We start from the raw sequence: 27,258 nt of genomic DNA, 5'->3' as shown, positions 1-27,258 counted from the left end.
TCTGGGTCTATCATTTTGTGAGCCTGTGTCTGTGTCCCTGTTGTTCCCATATTTGTGTTCTTGTTTATGTGGGTGTATTTATGTATATGGGTATTTATCTCAGGCGTATATGTGGATTAATATAAATGTCTATATTTCTCTGTGTGTGTGTATTTGTTATGTATGTTTGCATGCTAGTGTTTTCCTGTATGTTTTTGTATATGTGTCGTATGTTTTTGTATGTGTGTCATATGTGCTTTGTATATGTGTCATATGTGCTTTGTATATGTGTCATATGTGCTTTGTATATGTGTCATATGTGCTTATCTGTGTATACCTGTGATGTCTGTATTCATGTGTGTATCTGAGTGTATTTCAGTGTATGTCTATGTGTGAATATATGCTTCTCTGTGTGCATTTATAAATGTGTGCGTATATATATATATTACATATATATATAGGTGTAGCTTTCTGTTTCTGTATATCTTTCTCTGTACATGCTTGTCTATATGTTTCAATGTAATAGGATATGGAAGGTTTGCCAGCACTATTACACATTGTTACACAAGAAAAGCCTGGGGGATTATTTGTTTTTTTTAATCACACGGAAGGACTTCCTTTTTAAGCAATTCTAATGAAGGCCTCACACAATGCCTTCCCTGTTCCTGGTACAAGGGTCCTCACCATAATCCAGCTAATGCGCCATACCAAAGGGGAGAGACTGGTAATGAGTTAATACAGGGGATGAAGATTGCTCAGAAGTGGGGCAAGCACAGTGGCGATTCCCTCCCCTCAGAGGCCAGGCACTGTTGGAGCAACACATCTGAATAAAAAACTGATACAGACAGACACAAAAAACATATAAGTGCGGTAAAAGCAGGGAGGAGCACTGCGATGGCCCAAAAAGAAGGAACAATTTGCTTCGAAATGTTCTTTTCATACAATACACGAAAGGAGACTGGAGCTTCAAGTCTGCACAGACTGAGTCTCTGGACAGACAAAAAGAGGTTTCCATGGTTTCAATGTATTTTCCTCTCTGTCTGTCTCCTTTTCTTCGAAGTGTAATTAATTCTAATCTAGTTCTTGACCATGTTAACCGAACAGTTTCAGTCAGTCTGTCGATCTCAGTCTTGATAGTCAATTGTTCTTTAGCATCCACCACCCTCTGTGCTTCCTGATTTCACTGGCCTAGCTTCTATTTTGAGGTTATACCCCCCCTGGCTCTGGATGCCCCCAGCACAAGAAATAGTTTCCTTCTCGCTACCCTATTGAAGCCCTTTACCATTTTAAATGCCTCGACATCTCATACTCAAGGGAATACAAGCCAAGTTTATGTGACGCTATCCCTGTAATGTGCCTGTGTACTCATTACATTTAAGGGGATAATTCCACAATGACAGGAGCAGGAGTAGGCCATTCAGCTCCTCAAGCCTGCTCTCCCATTCGATCAGATTCTGGCTGGATCCTATCTCAACTCCATTCACCTGCCTTTGCTCCATATCCCTCGAGAGCCTGGCCAACAAAAGTTTATCAATCTCAGTCTTGATTTTGCCCTCGCTGTGTTGGGCCCAGAATATCATCGACCTATCTCTGAGCCTGTTGTCCCTTGGACTGTGGTGGAAAAAATACCTCTTGTAAGATGTAATTCCCATTAGCTACAGTATAGGTTACAGCCAGGCAGTGTAAACAAGGCTACAAACTGGCTCCTGCAGAGGCATTGCTGTGTACCTGTCTCTTTCCCAGTGACCTTACACTGGGGATTCTATTCTGAGCCTGTTGCAGGGGTGAAGAGAAATAGAAAAGTGTGCTGCTAGGGGTTACTGGAGTATGGTGGGAGGAGGCTAGTGTGGAACATAAACATTGACATGGACCAGTTGGGTAGAATGGCCTGTTTCTGTGTCATACGTTTTCTGTAATTCTAAAAATTAAGAAGAAGTGTTTACACAATTTTCTTTGACGCCCTTGTTTTCTCTGGGTGCTCAGAGCGGTGTCTGGGAAGTTTAACCTTTGAAAAGGCCCAGGTATTCTGGCTAACCTGGAAAGATGGGCAAATTGAAGCTGGCATCCTGTTGAAAAAGCAAAGGTAGGGGCAGGGGTGGGGTGGTATAGGGGGTGGTGAGTGGGGAACAGAGAGAGAAAGAGATGGGTAGTGGGACAAAAGGCATTTTCTGCAGATGGGCTTGGCGACAATAATATAGAAGGCACCCTGAGAGAACTGAGTCAAAAGACTACAAACAAACTGAGACCAATAGAATCTCTGCTAAACACCCTACCACCCCACAGCAAAGCACAATTGGCAAACTGTGAGATGTTGATGCTAGCATTTTAAAAATAGATCCTGCTGCTTATATCAAATAGTATTGACGTCAAGCACTGAGACTGTACAAAATAACAATCTATAACCCCATTTATGAAATGATTCCAGGCAATATTTAATTAAGCTGTTAGCATCAATCTGACCTGATTTACAAGTGACAGGGCTTTGAGGTGGGGTGAGCAGAATTAAAGTCTCCAAGGAAGTCAGAGCTGCTTCACTTTTACCAAGACTGTACATACAATATTTGATACCTTCATCTTATCTACATGTTTATACAATAACTTGCCTTAAAACCTCTTTTCATTATCCCCCTCCTCCCCACCCCCTTATGAAAGGTGACAAACTGTCACCTATTCAAATCCATGGGCAGATTAAGTAGTCTTTTTTAAAGAAATGAAGTCAATTCGATTAAAACGTGCATAACACAACCATAAGAGATTCTGACGCATTTTCCTCCTTTTAAGCCATTATGTCTTCAAAGTCAACCACCATTGACAGAACATCTCACTAAAATCACGGCTTCGTCTAACTTCTGGGCAACTCAGTTCCACCAGACGCCCACACGAGGGTGTGTTGCATGGGGCTTTGCATGTGCAAGTCTTTCAACGCTAACCTTGGCATAAGAGTATTCATTGCATTACTGGGCAGGGGGGGTCCTTACATACCCCTGTATCGGGAATAGAAGGGGATGTAACAAGTAAAAATTGTCCTCGTGTTTGCACTTGGACAGCAGAAGGCGCTAGACGCAAGCTTTGCGGACGCTGAGCGAAAAGCTTCGTTGAATGCGCCCCCATCCGTCTGCTTTGAGATTCGGCTGAAGAGAGGCAGCAGGGTGCCCATGTAAAGGCATTTTATGGCTTTAAAATTGGGCCAGGACGAACACTACGTCGAAGGGCCCCAGACAAATAACACTCATAATACAACCGTTGGATCAGTTGAAATTATATTGACTAAACATATGACAACAGCTTGTATTTAAGACCATAAGACATAGGAGCAGAAATTAGGCCATTCGGCCCATCGAGTCTGCTCCGCCATTCAATCATGGCTGATAAGTTTCTCAACCCCATTCTCCCACCTTCTCCCCCTAACCTTTTATCCCCTTACCAATCAAGAACCTATCTACCTCGGTCTTAAGTACACTCAACGACCTGGCCTATTATGACATAAGACCTATTTATATAGACATTTATATATTTATATAATTTATATAGACATAAGACCTATTTATATTGTTCCATAACATAAAACACCCCAAAGTGTTTGGCAGGACCAGTCATTAAACACAATATGACACGGAGCCAAAGGTATTAGGGCAGATGATAAAACCTTCATCAAAAAGGTAGGTTTTAAGGAGTTTCTTAAAGGAGAAAAGAGAGGCCTGGAGGCAGAAATGTCCATGGAGGCAATTGCAGAGCTTAGGGCTCTGGCAGCTGAAGGCAAGGCCACCAGTGGTGGAGCAATTAAAATGGGGGATGCTGAAGAGGCCAGAAGTAGAGGAGTGCAGATATCTCAGAGGCTTGTGGGGCTGGGGGAGATTACAGTAATAGGGAGGAGTGAGGCCATGGAGGGATTTGAAAACAAGAATGAGAATTCTACAACTGAGACTACTTAACTGGGAGTCAATGTAGGTCAGTGAACACAGCAGATGGGATTTGGTGCGAGTTATGACATGGGCAGCAGAGTTTTGGATGGCCTGAAGTTTATGGAAGGTGGAAGATGAGAGGCTGGATAGGATTTGCTTCATCTTAGTGTGTTTTTTTAAATCTTGGAATTATGAATCACAATTCAGCCCAATGAGCCTGTGCTGTCTCTTTGGAAGCAGTACCCAATTTGTCACTATTCCCTCTGCTCTTTCCCCATAGTCCTATATAATTTTCCTTACCCAGCTCCATTCTGAAAGTTAATATCTAATCTGCTTCCACCACCCTTTTAAGCAGTGCATTCCAGATCACAACAAATCGTTAGGTAAAATATTTTTCTTCAACTCCCCTCCGGTTCGTTTGCCAATCATTTTAAATCTGTGTCCAGTGGAAATAATTTCTCCTCATTTACAAAGCTTCATAAGATTGAACACCTCTATTAAATATCCCCTGCTCTAAGGAGAGCGGTCCCAACATCTCTCGTCTCTCCACATTACTGAAGCCTCTCACCTCTAGTACTAGAGGGTGGTTGGGGAGCTGTGCTGAGGAACCCTGAATGTTCTGGTGTTCAGAGATCTTAAGAATCCTAACAAAAACTCTGTCGTGAAGGCTTTTGCTTCTTTCTTTGGAAAGAAATGGATTTACCATTTTATTCTGCATTTCTTCCTTCGACAGCACCTCCTGCTCTTTCAACAGCACCTTCCAAACCCCCGACCTCTACTGTCTAGAAGGACCAGGGCAGCAGAGAGATAGGGCCATCACCACCTGGAAGTTCCCCTCCAAGCCACTCACCATCCTGACTTGGAAATATATCGCCGTTCCTTCACTGTCGCTGGGTCAAAATCCTGGAACTCCCTCCCTAACAGCACTGTGGGTGTACGTATACCACATGGACTGCAGTGGTTCAAGAAGGCAACTCACCACCACCTTCTCAAGGGCAATTAGGGGTGGGTAATAAATGCTGGCTTAGACAGTGACGCCAATATCATGTGTCAGAATTAAAAAAAACTCAAAATCATCAAACACAACAAACATGGGCAGCCAATCCTGCACTTAGATGGTCCAACAAACAGCAATGAAATGAATGACCTGTTAATCTGCTTTCATATTTATTTTGGTTCATTGATTTTGAGTGAGCAGTCTTGGCCAGGGTACCGGAAGATCTTGTTCTTTTTCAAATTGTGCCGTGGGTCTCTTTAACCTTTATATGAATTAGCGACTGCACTTCCAAGGGATTTAATGGGTGTGAAGTGCTCAGTGATTCCATGAGGGTGTGTTCAGTCACTATATAAACGCAACCTCAATAAAAGTTGTCAACTGATATTTTTTCGGCAAAGGTCTTAAGGGTTACGGAGCCAAGTCAGAAATGGAGCTAAGATACAGATCAGCTGTGATCTAATTGAATAGGCTCGAGGGGCTGAATGACCTTTTCCTGTTCCTGTGTCCTGACAGGAAAGGAAGAAAGGTGCTGCATCTGACATGAGATGCGCCTCATCACTGTATTGTCAAGGGTTACCAGCGCAGTTGTAAAGGGATGCTGAATAAAGACAAGGATGTTCCCCATGGAGAGAGTGAGAGAGAGTTGCAGTAAGCTTTCTGTTCAAAGTGGGATCTGCTCGGGCCTAGGAACAAGTTCCATCGCCACCAAGGTGGTCACCCTGTGAAGCAAGGTTTTTCAAAAAATCATTCTTGGGATGTTGACTTCACTGGTAAGCCCAGCATTTACAGCTTTTTCCTAGTTACCTTTGAGAAGGTGGTGGCAAGACACCTTCTTGAATTGCTGGAGTTTTAAAAAAATTCTTCATCGGATGTGGGCGTCGCTGGCAAGGCCAGCATTTGTTGCCCCTGACATGTCCTCCTTCTGCCTTAACCGAGGTTTTCCACACACGGTGGTTGACAAGGCCCTCAACTGTCTCCGGCCCATCTCCCGTGCATCAGCCCTCACACCTTCTTCTCCCTCCCAGAAACATGATAGGGTCCCCCTTGTCCTCACTTATCACCCCACCCAGCCTCCGCATTCAAAGGATCATCCTCCGCCATTTCTGCCAACTCCAGCATGATGCCACCACCAAACACATCTTCCCTTCACCCCCCCGGCGGCATTCCGTAGGGATCGTTCCCTCCATGACACCCGGGTCCACTCCTCCATCACCCCCTGCACCTCAACCCCCTCCCATGGCACCTTCCCATGCAACCGCAGAAGATGCAACACCTGCCCCTTTACTTCCCCTCTACTCACCGTCCAAGGGCCCACTCATTTCAAGAGAAGCAGCATTTGACTTGCATTTCCCTCAACTTAGTCTACTGCATTCGTTGCTCCCAATGCGGTTTCCTCTACATTGGAGAGACCAAACGCAGGCTGGGTAACCGCTTTGCAGAACACCTTCGGTCTGTCCGCAAGCATTACCCAGACCTCCCTGTCGCTTGCCATTTCAACACTCCACCCTGCTCTCATGCCCACATGTCCGTCCTTGGCCTGCTGCAATGTTTCAGTGAAGCTCAACGCAAACTGGAGGAACAGCACCTCATCTTCCGACTAGGCACTTTACAGCCTTCCGGACTGAATATTGAGTTCAACAATTTTAGATCATGAACTCTCTCCTCCATCCCCACCCCCTTTACGATTTTCCCCCTCCTTTTTGTTTCTTCCAATAATTTATATAGATTTTTCTTTTCCCACCTATTTCCATTATTTTTAAATGTATTTCCATCCATTGTTTTATCTCTACCTTTTAGCCTTTTTCGATTCCTTCACCCCACCCCCACTAGGTCTATCTGTACCTTGTCTGTCCTGCTTTCTACCCTTAATTAGCACATTCCTTTAGATAATATCACCACCTTCAACACCTCTTTGTTCTTTTGTCTGTGACATCTTTTGGTCATCTCCACGTATCACTGGCCCTCTATCCAGCTCTTCTTGTCCCACCCCCCCTTAAACCAGCTTATATTTCACCTCTCTTCTATTTTTACTTAGTTCTGTTGAAGAGTCATGCGGACTCGAAACGTTAACTGTGCTCATCTCCACAGATGCTGCCAGACCTGCTGAGTTTTTCCAGGTATTTTTGTTTTTGTTAGGGATGGCAGATTTCCCTCCCTAAAGGATATTAATCACATGGGTTTTTAACAATCACTAGTTACCAAGGGCAGCTTTTAATTCCAGATTTATTAATTAAATTCAAATTCTACCAGCTGCTATTGTGGGATTTGAACTCATGTCCCCAGAGGATTAACCTAAACCTCTGGATTGCTAATCCAGTGACACCAGCACCGTGAAGTTGCTCCAAGAGCCCTGCTGGGTAGGGAGCTCCAGGACTTTGACCCAGCGTCAGTGAAGCAACAGCGATATATTTCCAAGTCAGGATGGTGCGTGACTTGGGGGTGGAGTTTGCAGCTGCTGGTGTCCCCATGTGGTAGAAAACATTGGATTCTGCTTAGAGACATCATCTCAAAAGGTGAGGGGGTGGAGGGGTTGGAACGTGATTCTGGGAGGAGGGGTAGAACAGGGTGCCATGAGCGTTGCAACCACTAATGTTCAGCGCTGCTGCCTTGGCTGGGATTCTCCGATTGGGATTACATTCCCGTACGGAAGGTCTGCGCACGAACATCACTAGGTAATGAGGTGTTGTTCAACCTTCCATCGTGCCCTACCCGCTTCAGCCTGTTTCTTTCACCTGCCCACAAAAAGAGGCCTTCAGGATTAGGAGGCGCAGCGCTCCAGGTTCGAGAGGATCAGGACTGTGACTCTAACATTGCCATGCCATTGCTGAAAATACTCACTTGCGTTTTTCCCCTCCCCACCTCGCTGCTGCTATGGAGGCATCGGAAGGAACCTCTGAGGATCTTTGCTGTGGTGCTGCCTTTGTTTCCCATTCTTCTTATACTCATCAAACCTAATTCGCGGAAACAATATTACAGTGAGCGAGTGGACAATCTATGGAACAAGTTTCCCAGGGAGACGACATTAGCATTAATTCATTCAAATGCAATTTCTATAGATTTCATTCAGGAAATAACATTTTGGGCTCTGGTATATGAGTATTTTGCGGTGTGATGGTGTGAGTGTAGCATGCTTTGGAGGAACTGTTGACTTGGATCCAATATATCAATTATTCTCATCTTTGTTTTCAAATCCCACCATGGACTTGCCTCTAGCTCTTTTTCTCTGTAATCTCCTCCAGCTGTACAACCCTCTGAGCACTCTCTGCTCCTCCAGTTCTGGTGTCTTGCACATCACAAATTTTATCCGGCCCACTATTGTCATGGAGTCATTACGGTGCAGAAGGTGTTCCCATGGACCTGCTGCTGATGTCGTTCTAGGTGGAACAGGTTGCATATTTGGAAGGTGCTGTTGAAGGAGCCTTGGCGAATTGTTATAAAAAGAGAAAATTCTGGAAATACTCAGCAGGTCAGGTAGCATCTGCAGAGAGAGAAACATAGTTAATGTTTCAGGTCAATGACCTTTCATCGGAACTTACTGAGTTGTTACAGTACATCCTGTAGGTGGTGCTCACTGCAACCACATGTTGCTTTGTCCTGAATGGTGTTGAGCTTCTTGAGTGTTGCTGGAGCTGCACTCACCCCGACAAGTGGGGAGTATTCCATCACACTCCTGATTTGTGCCTTGTGGATAGTGGAAAGACTTTGAAAGTCAGGAGGTGAGTCACTCACTGCAGAATACCCAGCTTCTGACCTGCTGTCGTAGCCACAGTTTTTATGTGGTTGGCTCAGTGAAGTTTTGGGTTAATGGTAACCCCCAGGATGTTGATACTTGGGGTTTTAACAATGGTAATGTCATTGAATATTAAGAGGCATTGGTTAGACTTTCCTTTTTTAGGGATGGTCATTGCTTGGCACTTGAGTGGCACAAATGCTATTTGCCACTTATCAACCCAAGCCTGAATATTATCTGGATCTTCCTGCATTAGGGCATGGACTGTTTCAGTATCTGAGGAGTTGCGAATGTTATTTAACACTGCGCAACCATCAGTGAACATCCCCACTTCTGACCGTATGATGGAGTGGAGCTCATTGATTGAGCAGCTGAACACGGCACATTGCCCTGAGGAACTCCTGCAACGATATCCCAGGGCTGAGATGATTGGTCTGCAACAACCACTACCATCTTCCTTTGTGCTAGGTATGACACCAATCAATGGAGTTTCCCCTGGATACCCATTGATTTCAACTTTGCTAGGGCTCCTTGATGCCACACTCAGTCAAAAGCTGACTTGATGTCAAGGGCAGTCACTCTCACGTGACCTCTGGAATTCAGCTCTTTTTCCCATGTTTGAACCAAGGCTGTAATGAGGTCTGAAGCTGGGTGGTCCTGAAACTGAGTGTCAACAAGCAGGTTATTGCTGTGGATGTGCCACTAGATAGTGCTGTCGACGTCCCCCGTCCATCGCTTTGCTGATGACCAAGAGTAAACTGATGGCAGTAACTGACCAGATTTGTGGACAGGATATACCTGGGCAATTTTTTATACTTCACAACACTGTAGTTGTCATGGAATGGCTTAGTGATGGTCACAGTTAGTTCTGGAGCACGAGTCTTCAGCAGCACAGCTGGGATTTTGTCAGGATCCAGTGCCTCCAGCCATTTCTTGGTATCACATGAAGTGAATTGAATTGGCTGAAGACTGGCATCTATGATGCTGGGCACCTCAGGCATAAGCCAAGTTAGCACTCACTTCTGGCCGACTATGGTTGTAACCTTCTCTTTTACACTGACTTGCTGGATGTCATTAAGGATGGGAATATTTGTGGAGCTTCCTTCTCCTGTTAGTTGTTTAATTTTCCACTATTATTCACAACTGGATGTGGCAGGACTGCAGAGCTTAGATCTGATCTGCTGATTGTGGGATCATTTAGCTCTGTCTACCACACGCTGCTTGGCACACAAGTAGTCTTGTGTTGTAGCTTCACCAGGTTGGCACCTCATTTTTAGGTATGCCTGCTGTTGCTCCTGGCATACCCTCCTGCTCTCTTCATTGATTGTTTTATTTCCCTCTTATACCACGTCAATTTCTATCCCATGGTGGGATTTGAACTCGTGACACAGCGCAAGCCTTTAGATTACTCGTCTATTAGCCATAGCCACGATGATGCAGTAGCCTCACTGTTATTGGGTGATGCTGTGGAGTGTCTCTTTATTTTGCTTTTTCCCCTCTGATGCTTTGATGTCTGTTCGTTGAGTTACTTTCACTTGGAGAGTATGGATGAAGTAACATTATGATGAAAGAGTGAGTCAGCACTGTTTGCTATTTCCTGTCTTTTAGTGTTTCAGTTATGGTTCCCAAATCTCTCCACCACTGGGGGGGGTTTTCTCCACCTCGTGTCTGGGCTTGTTGTAGACAAATTAATAGAGATTGTTTGCTGTAGTTAATCAAAAACTTCATTATTGCATCATGCGTCTTCCAGGCTGGTAGAAGGTGAACTAGATGAACCTTGGCCATTTTACATTTGGCAATCCCTAATGGCACAGTGAGATTTTCCACTACGCATTGCCCCACAGCTGCCTGACAGAGTAATGGCACAGCAGTTGGGCAGCACCCATGTGTCAGCTGGCTACATCTGAATATACAAGAGGAGGGAGAAATAACCTCCGCTTGTCTGAGAAGAGACTTTAGTTTATCAAGCTGTCAAGGGGTTAAAGAAAAAAAGAAGTTGCATTTATTTCAAGGAGGATGAAGTACAAAAATAGGAAAGTCTTGCTACAGCTGTACAGGGCATTGGTGAGGCCACAACGAGAATACCTCCGTACAGTTTTGGTCTCCTTATTTACTTGCATTGGAGGCAGTTCAGGGAAGATTCATTAGGTTGAGTCCTGGGATGAAGGGGTTGTCTTAGGGCGAAAGATTGAGCAGGTTGGGCCTATACTCATTGGACTTTAGAAGAATGAGAGGTGATCTTGTTGAAACATATCAGATTCTGAGGGGGCTTGATGGGGTAGAAGCTGAGAGGATGTTTCCTCTTGTGGGGTTATCTAGAACTAGGTGGCATAGGGTGCAAACTAGGGGGCTTAATTGGGGTTTTCGTATGGGCTTGGCAAAACCTGACCTGCACACTTTCACGCCTTCCAAAATGCATACCCAGCACATGGGTGAGGTAGTTTGGTCTTTTCACACAGGGTTGGGCAGGCAGTGCATTTTGCAAGTGAGGACTGTAGGTGCGGAGGTGGGCCGGTTAGAAAGCCCACCTCGGTTCCCCAACACAGCAGCCCAGCTCCCAACATCATTTAAAGGCTCCCTAAACCTCACCCTTCATTCCCCACCCCATTCCCGCCCCCCACCCCATTCCCGCCCCCCTCCCTCCAACCTATCCTCCAATTAGAAGGCTGGCAGCTTAGCAGCCTCGGTAGCCTCTGCTAGTGGTGGCCACTGTTGAGGCTGCAAGGTGAAGGGAGTGGTGGGGGTGGGGCCTCAATGCCAAGGCGCCCTCAAAGATTAAATGTTAAAATTAAGTGTTCATTTTAAAGAGCCAGGGACGGACAGGCAGGCCCTGGCAATTGGGGTGAGGTGGGATGGGTGCGGGTGTGAATTTCATGCGCTAACACTGTTGCTATGGGGGTGGCTATTGCCACCAGGGTGGGGGCCCCTTTGGGGTCCATGGAGTGGCAAAAAATGGAGTGCCACCCTCTTTGGCAACCCATTGGGGGCCGCCAGGGTTTAACTGGCCACCTCCCCACATAATGGCGGGCCCTCCCGGTGCAAACAAAATGCCGGCAGAGGTTGGAAATAGCCCTTAACTGGGCCCTTGGCTGCCTGGTAGGCAGTGTGCTGCTGTGGTTCGCACCACAGGTAGTATGCCATGGGCAGCAGGAAAACTTCAGGCTCCGCACCCGATGCCTTATCACCAGCTGTCCAACCTCCCAGCCTTGATTCCAAAGTTGCCGGGAAATTCAGCCCAGGAGGGTGAACAGGGGTGAACCCTGACCTCCCCCACAAGGAAAGGGCTTGGATTTCTGCAGCATTTTTCACCTCCTCAGGTGAATATCTGGCTTACACGTGACTCCAGACCCACAGCAATGTGGTTGACTTTTAACTGCCCTCTGAACTGGCTTAACTTCAGTTCAAGAGCAATTAGGGATGGGCACCAAATGCTGGCCTTGCCAGTAACATACACATCCCATGAAAGAATTAAAAGAAAAAAACATAGAATTATACAGCATGGGATGTGTATGTTACTGGCAAGGCCAGCATTTGGTGCCCATCCCTAATTGCCCTTGAACTGAATTTGGACCCAGCTGGCCTATGCAGTATTTGGGATCCATGCAAGCCTCTTCCATTTTTACTTGATCTAACTGTAACAACAGCATGTATATTATGCAGCCATACCATAGGCCATCAGTTTCGCGCCCACCCGCGCCTGCTCCTGCCCCCGCCCAAGCCCAGCCCAGCCCAGCCTGTCTGCTGCCAGCCAACTGAAAAATTCACCCTCATCACTTCTCTTTCAATAATACCATGGAATCTTTTACCTCCATCTGAGAAGGCAGACAGGTTTGGATATCTCTTCTGAAACACAGCACCTTTATCATTCCCTCAGTACTGCACTGAAGTATAAGCAGAGATCATGTTTCTGGAGTGAGACACGAACCAACAACCTTCTAATTCCAAGGTAAGATCACTACCTGACTGAGCCGCAGCTGTCTCCAGGGCTGGCAGCCCCTCTGCCGTTGGTATTGTGCATTGCTTTATATCAAGCGCTGCGACTAAAAGGAGATCCATTCAGGGTACCGCTTCAAGATTTACACTTGAACCACAATGGCTGGGCTAAAATGCTATTGCAGAAGATACAATCTAAAAATATTTAGACTTTGTGTCTGCCTTAGCTTTTCCTATCTACAAACTTTTAAAAGCCAGAAGTTCAACCTTGGCCGTGATTTGCCGGGTCTGGTCCAGCCCTAAAGCTTTCTGGATAACCTTGTGGGTTAACAAGTAGGGTTGGAAGTGGGTGGCGGGGAATACAGGGGGTTGCTACGGGCAACTACAATGAATGACTTTAAGGGGTGGGTGAGGGGTGGTGGGGAAGACATGACATTCTGCCCCCAGTACCATAGCCTGGGTATTTACACTGGAATCTGCAACTTCATTTATATGACTGAAGCATCCAGCAGACACTCCTCCTTACAGTAAACACATTCAGTAAAGAACTAAAGATTGCATTTATATAGCACCGTCAGGACATCCCAAAGCAGAATACTTATGAATTGTTGCTGTTCTAATGAGAGGAAGCGCAGCAGCCAATTTGTGCAAAGCTCCCATAAATAGCAGTGTTTATGACCAGATAATCTGCATTATTGATGTTGGCGGAGGGATAATTATTGGCAGGAGACTGGGGAGAGCTCTCCTTCTCCTCTTTGAAATAGTGCTGGGGGATCGTTTATGTCCACCCAAGAGGGTAGATGGCTGCCTTGGTTTAACATCTCACCCACTCTCTCAGGACTCAGTGAAGTCTCAGCCTGGGTTATGTGGTCAAGTCTCTGGAGTGGAGGTGTGACCCAATGACCTTGTGGTTCAGGCGAGAGTGCTACCACTGAGCTGTGTGCAACACCCTATCGTTGGACACCTCCAGACCGATCCAAGCACCTAAGGCATTGCTTCATCGTGTCAGTGGCATGTTCGATGGTAGCTCAATGGACGGAAGCATTTTCCTGATGACCTGGGATATTGACAGATGGATTGATCATGACATATGATGGCCTTGATTCCTGGAGAATCACCCTGAGGCTTGCTTTTCAGTGTCTAGTATTGCAGGGGTCTTTAAATAGAGCTGTAGAACTGCACAGCACAGAAAGACGCCATTCAACCCTTTGTGCCTGTGCCAGCTCTTTTAAGAGCTATCCAATTAGTCTCACTGCCCTGTTCTTTCCCCTTAGCCCTACATTTATTTCCTTTTCACATTGACACACAATCCCCTGCTGAAGGTTATTATTGAATATGCTTCCACCTCCCCTTCAGCCTGTGGATTCCAGATGATAACATCTCACTGCGCAAAAAGAAAACTCCTCACCTCACTTCTGGTTTTGCCAATTATCTTAAATCTGTATCGTCTGCTTACCAACCTCCCTGTTTGCGAGACAGGTTCTCCTTACCTACTTTATCAAAATCTTTTATAATTTTGAACGCCTCTATTAAATCTCCTTGTAACCTTCTCTGCTCCAGACCTTCCTTAATCTCTCTGTAGGTATATTGAATGTGAGGAAGGATGGAGGGCACTTACAATTGGACCCAGAGAGAGTAGGAATTTTGCAGATTCAAGCCCTGTGCTGAGGCGCTGGTCCCAGTCTGGCTAACATTCTGGCCACTGAACTGCCGAGCTTTCGTCTGAGGAAAAACCAGTGAGGATTCCTTTTCTTGGTTCTTATCCTGATAAAATTACCTTGAGTGAGAAGAGGATTAGGCTTATCTCTAGCACTCTAGGGACATTGGTTGAAACCCCACAAAATTCAATCAGTAAAATCTGGAATTGAAAGCTAGTCTCAGTAATGGTGACCATGAAACTTTCATTGTTTGTTGTAAAAACCCATCTGCTTCACTAATATCCTTTAGGGAAGGAAATCTGCCGTCCTTACCCCATCTGGCTTACACGTGACTCCAGACCCACAGCAATGTGGTTGACTATTAACTGCCCTCTGAACTGGCTTAAATTCGGTTCAAGAGCAATTAGGGATGGGCACCAAATGCTGGCCTTGCCAGTAACATACACATCCCATGAAAGAATTAAAAGAAAAAAACATAGAATTATACAGCATGGGATGTGTATGTTACTGGCAAGGCCAGCATTTGGTGCCCATCCCTAATTGCTCTTGAACTGAATTTGGACCCAGCTGGCCTATGCAGTATTTGGGATCCATGCAAGCCTCTTCCATTTTTATTTGATCTAACTGTAACAACAGCATGTATATTATGCAGTCATACCATAGAGTAGTTGTGGTGAATAACATAGATGCATTAAATGGAAAGCTAGCTGAACACATTAGGGAGAATGAAACAAATGGTTGTGTTGATAGGGTTAGAAGAAGAGGGGTGAGAGGAGGCTCATATGGAGCATTAACACCAATATAGACTAGCTGGGCCGAATGGCCTTTTCTTTGCATTGTATATTCTATGCCACCTTATGTAATACGTCCTTCCATCCATTTCTTTCTCATGTGCTGATCTAGCTCCTCCTTACATACTTAAATCTAAGCTATTTGTCTCAATTACTCTTTGTGGTAGTGAGTTCCACATTCTAACCACTATCTGGTAAAGAAATAAAGACAGAAAGTGCTGGAAAAACCTCAGCAGGCCTGACAGCATCTGTGAAGAGAAGAAAGGGAGTTAATGTTTCGAGTCCAGTATGACTCTTCTTTTGAACGCTTTTGCTTTTGTTACTCTGGTAAAGAAAGTTCTCCTGAACTCCTTCAATGTGTTATCAATTACCTTACATTTATGGCTGTGATTTTGGTATCTCCCACATTGGAAACACGTGCTCTACATCTATCTTATCGAACCCCTTCCTAACCACCTCTATCAGATCACCCCTCAGTCTTCTCTTTTCTTGAGAAAACATAGAAACATCAAAACCAGGAGCAGGAGTAGACCATTCGGCCCTTCAAGCCTGCTCCATCATTCATTATGATCATGGCTGATCATCCAACTCAATAGCCTGCTCCTGCTTTCTCCCCATATCCTTTGATCCCTTTCGCCCCAAGAGCTATATCTAACTCCTTCTTGAAAACATACAATGTTTTGGTCTCAACTACTTTCTGTGGTAATGAATTCCATAGGCTCACCAGTCTCTGGGTGAAGAAATTTCTCCCTATCTCAGTCCTAAATGGTCTACCCTATATCCTCAGACTGCGAGTTCCAGTCAGTTTTTCAGAATAGTTATGGACACTCACTCTATGGCCACACATGAAGAATGGGCATTGGAACTGGAGACCAGATGGTTGTTGGCCCCCAATAGGATTGTACCTGAGTAGAAGTTAGCATCTTGGTAAAGAGGAGAGAAGTTTGGGAATGGGGTGGGTGGGGGGAGTGGGTGGAAGAGCAGTCAGGCAATCAGTGAGAGCCCATGGGATCCAAGGCAAAGTGGCACGTTGGATCCAAAATTGGCTGAGAGGCAGGAAGCAGAGGGTGATGGTAGAGGGATGTTTCTGTGACTGGAAGTCTGTTTCCAGTAGGGTTCCGCAGGGCTCGGTGCTGGGGCCCTTGCTATTTGTGGTGTACATAAATGATTTGGACTTAAATGTAGGGGGTATGATCAAGAAGTTCGCAGATGACACGAAAATTGGTAGGGTGGTAAATAGTGAGGAGGATAGCCATAAACTGCAGGAGGATATCAATGGACTGGTCAGGTGGGCAGAGCAGTGGCAAATGGAATTCAACCCAGAAAAGTGTGAGATAATGCACTTGGGGAGGGCTAACAAGGCAAGGGATTACACTATGACTGGTAGGACCCTGGGAAGTACTGAAGATCAGAGGGACCTTGGTATGCATATCCACAGATCCCTGAAGGTTGCAGGGCAGGTAGATAAGGTGGTTAAGAAGGCATGTGGGATAATTGCATTTATTAGCTGAGGTGTAGCATACAAGAGCAGGGAGGTTGTGCTGGAACTGTATAAAATGTTGGTTAGGCCACAACTGGAGTACTGTGTGCAGTTGTGGTCACCACATTATAGGAAGGATGTGAGGGAGCGGATGCAAAGCAGATTTACCAGGATGCTGCCTGGGTTGGAGGGTCTGAGCTATGAGGAAAGATTGGATGGGCTGGGGATGTTTTCCTTGGAGCAGCGAAGGTTGAGAGGGAACCTGATAGAGGTGTATAAGATTATGAGGGGCATAGATAGGGTGCATAGGAAGGCACTTTTTCCATTAGTAGAGGGGTCAATAACCAGGGACCATAGATTTAAGGTAAGAGGTAGAATGCTAAGAGGGGAGTTGAGGAGAAATGTTTTCACCCGGAGGGTGGGAGTCTGGAACTCACTGCCTGAAAGGGTGGTTGAGTCAGAAAATCTTATAACATTGAAGAACTATTAGATATTCACTTGTGTTGCCATAGCCTCCAGGGCTAGGGACCAAGCCCTGGAAAATGGGATTAGTGTAGTCAGGTCTTTGTTGACTGGCGTGAACATGGTGGGCCAAATGGCCTCCTTCTGTGCTGCAAACTTCTATAAGTCTATGAGTTATTTAATTGTTTCGTCAAAGCTGGGAAGATGGATCAGTTCCTCATCTCTAAACTGTCCAAACATCAGTCTTGGTCAGTTGGTAATGTTCTCTCCCATGAGTCATGAGGGAACCTCACTCCAAGATGGAATCACATCATCTAGTGTAGGTAGTACCTCCTGTTCCGATGAATGTTAAAGATCCCACAGCAATATTCAAAGAAGAGAAAGGCAGTCCCCCTGCCCAAAATTTCTCCCTCAACTAACACAAACAAAGATCAATATTTGTGGGACATTAATTTGTGCCAAATGGCTGCCATGAATAGCTGCCATATTTGCCACATGCAAAGTATGAACTGTACTTCAAAGTAACTCAGCTAAAGTATACTTAAGACTAAGATGGATACATTTTTTGGGAATTAAGGAAGTCAAGAGATATGGAGATGATGCGGGAAGGTGGAGTTGAGGTAAAAGATCAGCCATGAATGTTGGAGCAGGCTGAAGGAGACGTATGGTCTGCTGCTCTTCCTGTTTCTTATGTTGTTATGTTAAAGTACTTCTGAGATGTTTCAGAGAGTCACGATGAGCCAGACTGTAAATATTAGAAAGCTTCCAGACAACATTGGTAAATGATACCGCAAACAATGTAACTTAATATCAGACTAAAATGAAAATAAATTCCTTCATTAAAATAAACCTTCTTGACCATTTGGAAAATCAGTGTAATTGATTGGTGACCGATTATTATCTGGCCAGTTGCCTTATGTCTAAATTAAGTCAAATTTGACTTCATCAATACCAATTTTATATTTGTTTCCTCACTGCATCATCTTTTGGCTTTTCAATTTGCCAAGTCATGCTGGTGAGCCATTTTGATATCCTCTAGCCAAATGTCTTGTGTCACGCTAGACAGTGCCTTCTGGAAGGCTTCTATGCTTGGGATTGAGGCCGAGAGTTCATGGGTTGTGGTGGGGTGGTCAGTGCATCAAGATGGGGAGGCAGCAAGGCGACCTTGTCTCATCTGACTTCTGTGATTTCCAACGAAGTGAGAACAGTTCAGCCCAAGAATTCTGGGTAACTTTTCCTTTCATACAGACTGTCAGGGGAATTCACCATGATTTCCTGGCCCACATTCATCCCCTGCTTAACATCAGGGATTGAACCATGGCAGCTGGTGGGATTTAAATGTAATTAATAAATCTGAAACACAAATCTATTCTGAAGCCATTGTTGATTGTCATAAAAACCCAGATGATTCACTAATGCCCCTTTAGGGAAGGAAATCTACTGTCCTTACCTGGTCTGGCCTACATGTGACTCCAGACCCATGGCAATGTGGTTGACTCTTAAATCTCCTCTGACATGGCCTAGCAAGCCACTCAGTTGTATCAAACCGCTAAAAAGCCTAAAAGGAATGAAACCCGATGTACCACCCAGCATTGACCTAGGGACCAGAAGCACCAATGGCAAGACCAGCCCTGTTGACCATGCAAAGTGCTCCTTACTAACATCTGTGGGCTTGCATCAAAATTGGGAGAGCTGTCTCACAGACTAGTCAAGAAACAGCCTGACATAGTCATCCTCACGGAATCATACCTTACAGATCAAGTCCCTGACACTACCAACACCATCCCTGGTTATGTCCCGTTTCACCAGCAGGACAGTCCACTTGTTCTGGTGGCAAAGTAATATACAGTCGGGAGGGAGTTGCACTGATAGTTCTCAACATTGACTCCAGACCCCATGAAGTCTCATGGTATCAAGTCAAACATGGGCAAGGAAACCTCCTGCTCATTACTATTTACCACACCCCCACCCACCCCATGTCCTCCTCCACCCCCTCAACTGATGAGTCAGTGCTCCTCCATGTTGAAAACCACTTGGAGAAAGCACTGAGGGTGGCAAAGGCGCAGAATGTATTCTGGGTGGGTGACTTCAAAGTCCATCACCAAGAGTGGCTCGGTAGCACCACTACTGACCGAGTTGGCTGAGTCCTAGACTGGTTCTGCACCAGGTGGTGAGGGAACCAACAAGAGGGAAAAACCTAGGTGACTTTGTCCTCACCAATCTACCTGTCACAAATGCATTTGTCCGTGAAAGTATTTGTCAGAGTGATCACTGCACATTCCTTGTGGAGACAAAGTCCCACCTTCACATTGAGAATACCCTTCATGGTGTTATGTGGCAGTATGGCCATGATTTCAAACACGTCAACTAACTCAAGACTGGACATCCATGAGGCACTGTGGGCCATCAGCAGCAGCAGAATTGTACTCAAACACATTCTGTAACCTCATGGCCTGGCATATTGCCCCACTCTACCATTACCACCAAGCCAGGGGATCAACCCTGATTCAATGAAGGGTGTAGGAGGGCATGCCAGGAGGAGCACCAGGCATACCTAAAAATGTGGCGTCAACCTGGTGAAGCTATAACACAGGACTACTTGTTTGCCAAACAACGGAAACCCCATGTGATAGACAGAGCTAAATGATCCCACAACTAACGGATCAGATCTAAACTCTGTAGTCCTGCCACATCCAGTCATGGATGGTGGTGGACAATTAAACAACTCATTAGAGGAGGAGGCTCCACAAATATCCCCATCCTCAATGATGGGGGAGCCCAGCACATCAGTGCAAAAGACAAGGCTGAAGCATTTGCTACAATCTTCAGCCATAAGTGCCGAGAGGATGATCTATCTTGGTCTCCTCCTGAAGTCTCGAGCATCACAGATGCCAATCTTCAACCAATTCAATTCACTCCAGGTGATATCAAGAAATGGCTGAAGGCACTGGATACTGAAAAGGCTATGGGCCCTGACAACATTCCAGCAATAGTACTGAAGACTTATTCTCCAGAACTTGCTGCACCCCTAGCCAAGCTGTTCCAGTACAGCTACAACACTGGCATCTACCCGGCTATGTGGAAAATTGCCCAAGTATGTCCTGTACACAAAAATCAGGACAAATCCAACCCGGCCAATTACTGCCACATCAGAATACTCTCAAGTATCATTTCTCCCCTCATCAGTAGTCCCAGAGAACCATAGGTTGCTCTCATTAGAGAGAGCGATGACTGTTGGTGAGTTTAACCTGAGGGTCACCATGCCTCAGGCAAGGGGCAGGGGTTGAGAAGGCGGGACCTTCATGGATGACCTCAGCCAGTACGGGAATTGAACCCGTGCTGTGATATGCGCTGATGATTGTACAATGTTCAGCATGACCCCTCAGACACCGAAGCAATCCATGTCCAAATGCAGCAAGACCTGGACAATATCCAGGCTCAGGCTAAGCAGTGACAAGTAGATGGATCAGTTCTTCATCTCTAAACTGTCTAAAGATCAGCCTTGCTCAGTTGGTAATGTTCTCTCCCATGAGTCATGAGGGAACCTCACTCCAAGATGGAATCACATCATCTAGTGTTGGTAGTACCTCCTGTTCCGATGAATGTTAAAGATCCCACAGCAATATTCAAAGAAGAGAAAGGCAGTCCCCCTGCCCAAAATTTCTCCCTCAACTAACACAAACAAAGATCAATATTTGTGGGACATTAATTTGTGCCAAATGGCTGCCATGAATAGCTGCCATATTTGCCACATGCAAAGTATGAACTGCACTTCAAAGTAACTCAGCTAAAGTATACTTAAGACTAAGATGCATACATTTTTGGGAATTATGGAAGTCAAGAGATATGGAGGTGATGCGGGAAGGTGGAGTTGAGGTAAAAGATCAGCCATGAATGTTGGAGCAGGCTGAAGGAGACGTATGGTCTGCTGCTCTCCCTGTTTCTTATGTTGTTATGTTAAAGTACTTCTGAGATGTTTCAGAGAGTCACGATGAGCCAGACTGTAAATATTAGAAAGCTTCCAGACAACATTGGTAAATGATACTGCAAACAATGTAACTTAATATCAGACTAAAATGAAAATAAATTCCTTCATTAAAATAAACCTTCTTGACCATTTGGAAAATCAGTGTAATAGATTGGTGACCGATCATCATCTGGCCAGTTGCCTTATGGCTAAATTAAGTCAAATTTGACTTCATCAATACCAATTTTATATTTGTTTCCTCACTGCATCATCTTTTGGCTTTTCAATTTGCCAAGTCATGCTGGTGAGCCATTTTGATATCCTCTAGCCAAATGTCTTGTGTCACGCTAGACAGTGCCTTCTGGAAGGCTTCTATGCTTGGGATTGAGGTCGGGAGGTCATGGGTTGTGGTGGGGTGGTCAGTGCGTCAAGATGGGGAGGCAGCAAGGCGATCTTGTCTCATCTGACTTCTGTGATTTCCAACGAAGTGAGAACAGTTCAGCCCAAGAATTCTGGGTAAATTTTCCTTTCATTCAGACTGTCAGGGGAATTCACCATGATTTCCTGGCCCACATTCATCCCCTGCTTAACATCAGGGATTGAACCATGGCAGCTGGTGGGATTTAAATGTAATTAATAAATCTGAAACTCAAATCTATTCTGAAGCCATTGTTGATTGTCATAAAAACCCAGATGATTCACTAATGCCCCTTTAGGGAAGGAAATCTACTGTCCTTACCTGGTCTGGCCTACATGTGACTCCAGACCCATCGCAATGTGGTTGACTTTTAAATGTCCTCTGACATGGCCTAGCAAGCCACTCAGTTGTATCAAACCGCTAAAAAGCCTAAAAGGAATGAAACCCGATGTACCACCCAGCATTGACCTAGGGACCGGAAACACCAATGGCAAGACCTTGTTGACCCTGTGAAGTCCTCCTTACTAACATCTGTGGGCTTGCATCAATATTGGGAGAGCTGTCTCACAGACTAGTCAAGAAACAGCCTGACATAGTCATTCTCATGGAATCACACCTTACAGATCAAGTCCCTGACACTACCAAAACCATCCCTGGGTATGTCCCGTCTCACCAGCAGGACAATCCACTTGTTCTGGTGGCAAAGTAATATACAGTCGGGAGGGAGTTGCACTGATAGTTCTCAACATTGACTCCAGACCCCATGAAGTCTCATGGTATCAAGTCAAACGTGGGCAAGGAAACCTCCTGCTCATTACTATTTACCACACTCCCACCCACCTCATCTCCTCCTCCACCCCATCAACTGATGAGTCAGTGCTCCTCCATGTTGAAAACCACTTGGAGAAAGCACTGAGGGTGGCAAAGGCGCAGAATGTATTCTGGGTGGGGGACATCAAAGTCCATCACCAAGAGTGGCTCGGTAGCACCACTACTGACCGTGTTGGCCGAGTCCTAAAAGACATAGCTACTAGACTGGTTCTGCACCAGGTGGTGAGGGAACCAACAAGAGGGAAAAACCTAGGTGACTTTGTCCTCACCAATCTACCTGTCACAAATGCATTTGTCCGTGAAAGTATTTGTCGGAGTGATCACTGCACATTCCTTGTGGAGACAAAGTTCCATCTTCACATTGAGAATACCCTTCATGGTGTTATGTGGCAGTATGGCCATGATTTCAAACACATCAAGCAACTCAAGACTGGACATCCATGAGGCACTGTGGGCCATCAGCAGCAGCAGAATTGTACTCAAACACAATCTGTAACCTCATGGCCTGGCATATCCCCCACTCTACCATTACCACCAAGCCAGGGGATCAACCCTGATTCAATGAAGGGTGTAGGAGGGCATGCCAGGAGCAGCACCAGGCATACCTAAAAATGTGGCGTCAACCTGGTGAAGCTATAACACAGGACTACTTGTTTGCCAAACAACGGAAACCCCATGTGATAGACAGAGCTAAATGATCCCACAACCAACGGATCAGATCTAAGCTCTGCAGTCCTGCCACATCCAGTCATGGATGGTGGTGGACAATTAAACAACTCTCTGGAGGAGGAGGCTCCACAAATATCCCCATCCTCAATGATGGGGGAGCCCAGCACATCAGTGCAAAAGACAAGGCTGAAGCATTTGCTACAATCTTCAGCCATAAGTGCCGAGAGGATGATCTATCTTGGTCTCCTCCTGAAGTCTCGAGCATCACAGATGCCAATCTTCAACCAATTCAATTCACTCCAGGTTATATCAAGAAATGGCTGAAGGCACTGGATACTGCAAAGGCTATGGGCCCTGACAACATTCCAGCAATAGTACTGAAGACTTAATGTCCGGAACTTGCCACACCCCTAGCCAAGCTGTTCCAGTACAGCTACAACACTGGCCCGGCTATGTGGAAAATTGCCCAAGTATGTCCTGTACACAAAAAACAGGACAAATCCAACCCGGCCAATTACCGCCACATCAGAATACTCTCAAGTATCGTTTCTCCCCTCATCAGTAGTCCCAGAGAACCATAGGCTGCTCTCATTAGAGAGAGAGATAACTGTTGGTGAGTTTAACCTGAGGGTCACTATGCCTCAGGCAAGGGGCAGGGGTTGAGAAGGCGGGACCTTCATGGATGACCTCAGCCAGTACGGGAATTGAACCCGTGCTGTGATGTTTGCTGATGATTGTACAATGTTCAGCATGACCCCTCAGACACCGAAGCAATCCATGTCCAAATGCAGCAAGACCTGGACAATATCCAGTCTCAGGCTGAGAAATGACAAGTAACATTCACGCCATACAAGTGCCAGGCAATGACCATTTCCAATAAGAGGGAATCCAACCATCTCCCCTTGACATTCAATGGCATTACCATAATGCTATTAACATTCTGGTGTCACCATTGACTAGAAGCTAAACTTGACCAGCCATATAAACACTGTGTCTACAAGAGCAGGTCAGAGGCCAGGAATCCTGCAGCGAGTAACTCATCTGCTGATGCCCCAGAGTGTGTTCACCATCTACAAGGCCCAAGTCAGGAGTGTGATAGTATACTCTCCACTTGCCTGGATGATTGCAGCCCCCACAACACTCAAGAAGCTTGACACCATCCAGGACAAAGCAGCCCACTTGATTGGCATCTCTTCCATAAACATTCCTCTACCACAAACGCACAGCGGCAGCAGTGCGTACCATCTACAAGATACAATGCTGCAACTCACCAAGACTCCTTTGACAGCACCTTCCAAACCCATGACCCCTACCACCTAGAAGGAGAAGGGCATCGGATACATGGGAACACCACCACCTGCAAGTTTCCCTCCACGCCACATGCAATCCTGACTTGGAAATATTGCTTCACTGTTGCTGGATCATAATCCTGGAACTCCATCCCTAACAGCGCTGTGGATGTACCTACACCACAGGGGCTGCAGCGGTTCAAGAAGGCAGCTCACCACCACCTTCTCAAGGGCAATTATGGACGGGCAATAAATGCTGGCCTAGCCAGCGATGCTCACATCCCGTGAATGAATAGGTAAAGATAACTTATCTCACTGAAATCTGTGGGATCCTGCTGTGTGAGAAATGGTTACCTTTTTCCACATGCGTACTGCATTGACTCCAAAGTGGTTTGGAACATCCTGAATGTCATGAAGATTATTTGTGGTCCACTGGTATAGCAGACGGAGGCTTGTTTCAATGTGTAATCCAAAAGACAGTATCTCTGACAGTGCAGTGCTCCCTCAGCCTACATTATGAGCTCCAGTCTCTGGACCAGGGCCTTTTAAGATTCAGAGACCAAAGTGTAAACTTTGTTGAGGGAAATCCAATGAAGGGGGATGCAATTTTTTGGCCTGGAAGTTGTCAAATGCATCAGGGGCACAATCTAGATCAGTAGAATCAGGTTGCCATGGCAGCGACTGCTTCCCCTTGCAACTCTCACAGGTTTATTCAATATTAGAAGAAATTCACCAATCTCACTTCCATCTTCCACCCAAAGTAACTTGAGATCATCTAAGAATATGCTACCACTGACCTAACTTGCACCAAGTCCCATCCACCCATCACCCCTGTGCTCACTGACCTCCATTGGCCTTTGGTCTGGCAACACCTCGATTGTCAAATTCTTATCCTTTTTAAATGCTTCCATGTCTTTGCCCTGCACCCCCCTGTCACAGTCTTTGTAACATTCTCTAGCCCGAATATCTTCGAGAGATCCACACCCCTTCAAATTTGGCCTCATCGCTCCACCATTGCTTTCACCTGGACCCTCCGCTCTGGGATTCCCTCCCTAAATCTCTCCTCTCTCCTCCTTTAAACCTAACACTTTGACCAAGCTTTTAGTCTTCTGCCCTAATATCTCCCTATGTGGCTTGGTGGCAAATTTTGTCTGCTAATGCTCCTGTGAAGCACCCGGGAACGTTTTACTACATTAACGGTGCTATATAAATTCAAAAGTTCTTGTTGTTCAGTATCAGCAAACTTCAAGACTATGTTTATTGCCCACTTATCCTGGGAAGATGCTGAAACAATGTGGGCAGATGAGGCAGGTCCTGAAAGACATTAATGAACCAGTTCAGTTCTATCTCCACAACAATCTGACATATTTCATAGGCCTCAAATTGACAAATTGATTGAGTTCAGATGCCTAATTCACCATGGCAGAATTTGAACTGACAACCTTGGTGTTTACTGTGTCAAGACCAGCACATTACCCCATCAACTGAGAGACCTGGATTGCAGAATCATCCTAAAACAGTGAGAGACAGCGAGACACCAAGAGAGGAAAAAAAGATACTGAAAGAGATAGAGAGAGACTAAACAGACCTTTGCACTATGAATTGGTACAAGTCCAACTGTTGTCTTTTTATAAACAGTACATATGAGATGCTGATTAATTGAAAGTTACAGTACAGTGCCAGAGCAGCCTCTAGATAAGTTACATAAACAGAGTACAAAATGAAGATCTGTCCAAACGAAGCCTCTCAAATTAATTACAGCCAGATTAACAGCAATCTATCTCATAACACGACCTTCCAGGAAATCGGACACCACCCCAGGAAGCAAAGATTGAAAGGGCTCAAGGAAACTCCCTTGCAGTGGTCAAGGGAGGGCAAGCAAACATCATTAAAGTGTCCGGTATTCAGAAACAGAGCATAGGTTATATAATCTAATTGTGCAACGTTACACATTGTCCTACGCCGTACAGTTCAGGTCAGAGTGCTCTGTAATCATTAAACAAATATAACACTCAAGCGTGCACGCCCATGCATCTATGCACACACATACACATGCATACCGAAATAAGTGCACACACGCACACATTTGATCATGCACTTGCACACGTAAACCTTTAAAGTAAGGCAATTAACCCAAGCATGTTTTTTGAAAAGACTGCCCTCACCAGGAAAAGAAAATTCAAAATTGCAGCTTGCAGGAGTCACACGGTGTCAGAGCTGTGGAGACCTTGAAGGCCAAAAATGGCACTGGCCATGCTTCCACATGATGCCTCATGTTAGGACAGGAGCTAACATGTTGTGCCATGCATGTGCCAGAAGCACCAGGAGAGGCCTAATCATGGGAAGTAGGTGGAAAAGTGGTTATGTTACTGGACTAGTAATCTCGAGGCCCAGGCCGATGCTCTTGGGCCTTGGGTTCAAATCCCACCATGGTCGTTGGTGGAGTTTAAATTCAATTAATGAATGAATTTGGAATGGAAAGCTAGTCTCAGTTACCAGTATGATCATGAAATTAGCATCGATTTTCATTAAAAAAAAAAGCCCATCTGGTTCACTAATGTCCTTCAGGGAAGAAAATCTGCCATCTCTACTTGGTCTGGCCTACATGTGACTCCATACTCACAGCAACGTGGCTGACACCTAACTGCCCTCTGAAATGACCTTGCAAGCCACTCAGTTCAAGGGCAATTATGGAGGGGCAAAAAGTACTGGCACTCCTTGAAATGCCCACACACCATAAAAGAAATGCTGCCAATCAGCCATTTTGTTTTTGTTCTTGGGATATGAGTGTCGTAAGGTCAGTATTTATTACGGCTGATTTCACACACATTTCGGAAACTTGCGGAGGAATTTTACGCCCCCGTCATGGTGGGAACATGGCTGTAAAATGCAGGGAGCCGTTCAAAGTCAAATGGCTTTGGCGGGACCGGAAAATCTCCCCAGCAGTAAAATTCCACCTTTGGTTTGATGAACAATGGCTGAGATACAGTTCACCTCAAAGCACTGGAGAAGTACCACCAGCGGTGCCTTTGTAAGATCCTTCAAACCTGGTGGCAAGACTGTGGTCCAATAGCAGTGTCGTCTCCCAAGCCAACTTGCCCAGCATTGCTGAGCTCTGTATCCAAAACCAGCTCCACTGGGCAGGTCATGTT

At 45.5% G+C, this 27,258-nt stretch overlaps 1 long non-coding RNA gene across 2 annotated transcripts in view; it reads left to right on the top strand.

Moving 5' to 3' along the window:
- The window catches only part of LOC144681044 (uncharacterized), a 126,675-nt gene that overhangs the window by 15,195 nt on the left and 84,222 nt on the right, over positions 1 to 27,258 (top strand). For both annotated transcript variants that reach the window (XR_013576673.1, XR_013576674.1), the window contains exon 2: positions 5,392 to 5,588. This is a non-coding gene — a long non-coding RNA (uncharacterized LOC144681044). The remainder of the gene's footprint in view (positions 1 to 5,391; positions 5,589 to 27,258) is intronic.

Source organism: Cetorhinus maximus, chromosome 5, assembly GCF_964194155.1.
Source record: "Cetorhinus maximus chromosome 5, sCetMax3.hap1.1, whole genome shotgun sequence".
In the NCBI taxonomy this organism is placed as follows: domain Eukaryota; kingdom Metazoa; phylum Chordata; class Chondrichthyes; order Lamniformes; family Cetorhinidae; genus Cetorhinus; species Cetorhinus maximus.
This window is presented reverse-complemented; position numbering and strand designations above follow the sequence as displayed.